This window comes from Aedes albopictus, chromosome 1, assembly GCF_035046485.1.
Source record: "Aedes albopictus strain Foshan chromosome 1, AalbF5, whole genome shotgun sequence".
In the NCBI taxonomy this organism is placed as follows: domain Eukaryota; kingdom Metazoa; phylum Arthropoda; class Insecta; order Diptera; family Culicidae; genus Aedes; species Aedes albopictus.
Window position 1 is genome coordinate 26,003,332 of NC_085136.1, and position 5,967 is coordinate 26,009,298.

Below are 5,967 nucleotides of genomic sequence, written 5' to 3' on the forward strand. Positions count from 1 at the left end.
AGTAAATACGGAAGATTGTATAAGCTGAACGCGGAAGTGCACTTAGAATTCAAGCGTGAAGCCGAGGCGCATGTTGTGAACAGCGCAGTTTTCGATCTGCGGCATAGACGTTACGGACATCTCGGAGAAGCGAACTTGAAGATGTTGTGGCGAAATGAAATTCGAAGCTACCTGAATTAGTGGAAACTAGCATCTGTGAAGTATGTATGGAAGACAAACAGCCTCGGAAACCGTTTGGAGAATTGTCTGGAAGAGGTGCAATAGGAGGATGATGATGGTCCCGCCACATACCCCTACAAAGGTTTGTGCTAGACGATATATCGTTAAGATAATTATTAATAATGATCAATGAAATCAGATTTGCAAACTAAATACGGTCAACACATAACAACATTATAATTTGTCATACTATACAGCAAAAACATAAATTTCAAAATACTGCTGCTCTCAACTACAGATGTTTGCAAGCGTTACTAGTGATCATGGAAGATCAGAAAATCAAAAATATTGCGAGGATTGATAACGTTCGCGCGATGTCAAAACAGTCGGCAATATTCTCATTCTCAAGAAATTCCCGACGTTCAACTAGACAACTCATTACTAATCTACAGAATCCTTCAATAGTACAAATATTCCATATGATAAATAAATACAAAAATGTCATTTATACCTGTCACCGCGCGCGAGACTCAAACTTTTGTAGACTACACAAAATAAGTTCAGTTAATAATACTACGTCAACAAATATAAAATCCATCATCATCATCGGGGCGACCATTATAGTTTGTTCGTGCCTCCTATTACAAAATATAAATTGTCCACAAAAATATCCGTTGATAAACTTCGTCAAGATACAAAATCTAGTCAAGAATAAAAAGTCAACAGAGTAGCTGTTCAAAAAGCAGCTTTTACGTGTGAAATACATAGTCTCTTAAACTGTGATAGAGTTGCTGCATTCGTGATGTGGTCAGGCATCGAATTGAAAACATTTATACCTTTATAGTACAAGGAATTTTGTGAAGCACCATGCAAAAAGTGGGGTGTTCGTATTTGATCCGCGTTTCTAGTGTTATAACTATGAATGTCAATTCCTCTTTCAATTCGGTCACACAAATATCTAGGCAGCATACCATTATTTAATTTAAAATGAACACCAACGTTAAATACACAATTCTTTGCTTCACTGACAACCACTGAACGGCGTCCAACAAAAAAGTTGAGGAAGTGAATCTGTTACATCTCAAAATCAACCGCATTATTTTATTTTGCAAACGCTGTAGCCTTGATATTTGTGTTTCATTAGCTAAAAACAAAATGGACGGGCAGAACTCAATGTGTGGAGAAATGATTGATTTGTACAACTGTATTTTACTAGCAATAGTCAAATCGTTTTTTAATCGACATAGAATACCATACTTTTTGGCTATTTTCTTGATGACATTGTCGATGTGAGCGTCAAACTTTAGTCTGTCATCAATAATCACGCCAAGATATTTAATTTCGCGCACGCGATCAATTGTCTCACCATCAATTTCTACAGAGACTTCAGAGTTAACTCGACTCCGCGAAATGACCATGAATTTAGTTTTACTAATGTTCAATTTCAGCTGTTTGTACTTCAACCATTTACTCAGAGAACGTAAATCTGCATTCATATGTGAAACGGCTTCCCTCAAATCTTTTGCTGCAATGAATATCACGGTATCATCGGCAAAAACATTAATATCGCAAAACCGTAAGACTCGTCGCATGTCATTGATGTACATAATGAATAAAACGGGCCCTAATACACTCCCCTGTGGCACGCCTAGGCTGTTAACCACGGGGCTCGAAATCGAATCATTAAAAACAGTCCGTTGAGTTCTGTCAGATAAATAGCTTTCGAACCATCTGTATGCAGAACCCGAAATTCCAAAGCGCTTCATTGTTTCCAACAACAAGGGCCGAGAAATCGTTTCAAAAGCGCGTTTCAGATCCAAAAAAACAGCAACAATAGTATCTTTACGCTCTACATTTTCTTTCCATTTCGCTAGCATCAAGTTCAATGCGGTTTCACAGGAATGACCTTCCCGATATCCCGATTGCTCTGGGTATTAGCAAATTATTACTATTTAGATATGCTAACAGCTGGTCTTTTACAACAAGTTCCAAAATTTTTTCTAATGTGTGCAACATATTGATGGGACGAAACTCTTCGGCTTTAATCATTTCAGCAACTTTTTGAATTGGAATCACTATGGATTCCTTCCAAACGTGCGGCACGTGCCCAGTTTGTAACGATTCATTAATCAGGTCCAGCAGATTGTATCCAATGACATCAAAGCAATCCTGTATTACTCTCGCATTTACATTATCTACGCCAGACGTTTTGCCCATAGAAAAGCAAATATTTTTTAGTTCTTCCAAAGTTATTGGGTGAAAAGATTCAAATATACTATTGATGCTAATCGGCTGTTGTATTTCGTCAGGCTTATCTACTAATTCAATTGATTGATTAATAGATAAAACACTATCGACGAAATATTCATTAAATCTACTCGCTATAACTTGTTCAGACTCTTCTAATGTGCCATTGAAGGTTATGGACCGCGGTTTAGATGGTTTTAACAATAACTTTAAAATTTTCCATAACTCTTTGCTGTTGTTTTGATGCTGATCAATTTTACTCTGAACATACTCGCAACGAGTTTGTTTAACCAATTGCGAGTATTTATTGCGCGCGACCTTGTACCTTTGCCAATTTCTAAAATTTTCATTTCTACGCCATTTTTTGTACAATTTGTCTCTTTTGCGTTTAAGACGCAGTAGATCCAAATTGTACCAGCTGTTCGTATTTTTTAATGTAACAACTTTATTTTCGACTAGTTGATTGGTACAGGTTTTCAAGACGTCAGTTAGAACAGCGAATTCGGATTGTCACACCAATTGATATTAAAGTCGCCAGCAAGTACATTACCAGTTCAAGGATAAATAATTTTCAAGACCGGCAAGTGAAGTTCTTGACATTGAGGAAGGTCCAATATGGAAACGAGGTGGTCCAGCCGATGAAACGTTCAGTAATCATCCAGGTAGCGATAAATGCGCCATCTTGGTTCAACGATTGTCATATATAATGCAGAATCAACGTTAGTGCACGCTCTCAGTGCTAAAACATCTATAGACGAGATCCCTAATAACATTGATGAGCTGATAAAAAAAGCAACTGGAGATTTTAGACAGGAGCTATTGAGTTGGAATTATCATCGTTAAGAAAAAATGGAACCTTTTTTTTCTTTATTTTTTTTCAATGTGTATTTTAACTAACAAACTAATTCTACTCTAAAATGGAACCTGGACTTCGGAAGCAAATAACAGTTGCAGGAATATCTACGATCAGAATCCTGTTGGCTGTGTTTTGAAGAAGGAGGACCCAATATGGTTCGCCAATTAAGAAAGTCGTTTTATGGATTGAAACAGGCTCCGCGAAGCTGGAACGAAGAATTCGACAATTTCATACTTTGCCTGGGTTTCCAACGGTCTGCATTGCTGTATGTTGATGACATCTTGCTAATTTCAAACAATCTCGAAGAAATTGACTGCATCAAACGGAAGCTGTCAAAGAAATTTGAAATGCCATATCGCTCACTGAGCTGAAACAATTCCTTGAATTGAAGATCGATTACAATCAAGATGTTGGAAATATGAAGACAAGAATGAAAATAAGTCAATCAAGATAGATTGTCAGTGGATCAGGATATTTTGTCTCGTTCATATACGATAAGACGCACTTCACCATGATCTACACGATGAATAGGAAGTTTGAAGTATTCGAGAGGTTCGAGGAGTATTAAGGACAAACGTCTTGACATCCCGCTTCAACAGTGCATCAGAACTTCAGACGCACAAATCTCAAGAAGCAAGCTTCAAACAACAGAGTCCGTAGTATGGTTCGACCGCGCAGAAGAGCTTCTACAAACGAAAGGGCATCCAGGTTGAACCCACAGTCGCTTACATGCCGCTACAGAAAGGTGTAGCTGAGCGTGTCAAGCGGACGCTAGTGGAAAAACTGAGGACTATGTAATCCGGCGGATCCATGTTGGATCGGATCCAAACCGGAGTTATCGAAGCTGCGCGTTTTTTGGATGCAAAGCCTATGCGTGAGTACCAGTTCAACTCCACAAGAAATTAGATGCCAAGAGTCAAGAAGTCATCATGATCGGTTACGCTCCTGTGGAAGCGCCTGTGGCCGACGTAGAACCACCGCACTATAAGAGATTCCCATACAAGCAAGCGGACAAAAATATTTTTATCATGTTTTCGAGGGTTTCTTAATTTTCTGTAGTTGATTCGGCCAACACACTTACCGAACCTTTTTAACTCGAGAACCATAGGAAATTTCGCCAAGTATTTCTTCGAGAGAACCACTTCAATCTTATCATAGAATTTAAAAAAAATAACAAGCTTGGTTGAATAGCTGAATTTTGTTCATTCACGGAATACATAAACAGCATGGTAAAATTTCCAGATATGCCCGAACTAGTTCCGGTAGGGAAAGGAAAAGAAGGACCATATGCTGCTATAGAGTGTAGTTATGTGCTACTGATACACGTATCTCACTAGTATTCAATTCAAACAAACGTCATGCTAAGAGCAAAATACCTGGGATTTCTTTACGATTTCTTTCAAGGACACCTTTAGAAATTCCTTTAGGCATTTATTCAAATTCTTCCATGAGTATCTTGCAGGGTTCCGATCCGATAGTGATTTTTTTAGGGTTTGTTCCAAGAAATGCTTCAAGAATTCCTCCCAGAATTCCTTCAAAATTTTTTACAGATATTTCTGCAAGAATGCATCGACGAATTCCTCCTTGATCTTCCGAAGCGAACCAGCCTAGGGCTGAAAGCCTCGTAAATAAAGCTAATAATAATAATAATAATAATAATAATAATAATAATAATTCCTCCTTGATTTTTTCATAGCTTCCTTCAGTGATGCTATCATGGATTGCTCCAGAGAATTTTTCAAGAATTCCTCCATGGGTTTCACCAGACATTCCTCCAGGGATTTTAAAAGGAATGTCAGCAGAAATTCTTTTAGTTATTTCTGCAAGTATTCTTTCAGAGATTTCTTCAGGGATTTCTCCATATATACCTTCAAGAATTCCACTAGAGATTTCCCCAATAATTCAATCTGGAATAATTCGAAGTATTTCAGCAGCGATATCTTCTAGAAACCCTTACAGGAAATTTTACCAGAGACTAGCTAAAAATTAATCCAGGAGTTTCTTGAAACATTGTACAAGACATTGTTTTGGGAGTCCATCCAAAGATTCCAATAATAATTCATCCAAGAATTATTGCAGACCTAGATTCCTTCATATTTTTTTCCTACAGAAATTCTTACAGGAATTTATTAAGAAAGCTTTCCTGGGATTTCCAAAGGAAGTACTCATGGGACTGCTTCCGGGATTCAGGAACTCCTGCAGGGATTCCTCAAGGAGTTTCCGCAAACTCTTCTTAGAATTCCTTCAGGATTTGTCTAAGGATTCCATCTACAATTTCTTCAGAAATTCTTTCTGGTATTTCTCCAGGAATTCCTCAAGGGATTTTTCCACGAATTTCTTCAGAGATTCCTCCAGGAATTATTCCTCTGGGAATTGCTGCAAGGATTCCCCTAAAAATTCATCCAAGAATTTCTTCAGAAATGCCTCTTGAGATTTCTCCAGAAATTCTTCTAGATGTTTCTCCAGGCGTTTTCTAGAGATTCCTTCGTTAATCCCTACAGGCAGTCCTGTAAGATATCCTGCAGGGATTCCTCCAAGATTTTCTGCAGGGCTTAACTCGTGATTCTTTCTGGAATAATTTTATTTAATTTAATTCCTCCAAAGATTCTCCCATGAACTCTTCTTAATATTGCTTCATGAATTCCTCCTTGTGTTCTTTAAGGATCTCCTCCAGGAATAATTTCAGTACTTCCTCCAGGACCTGT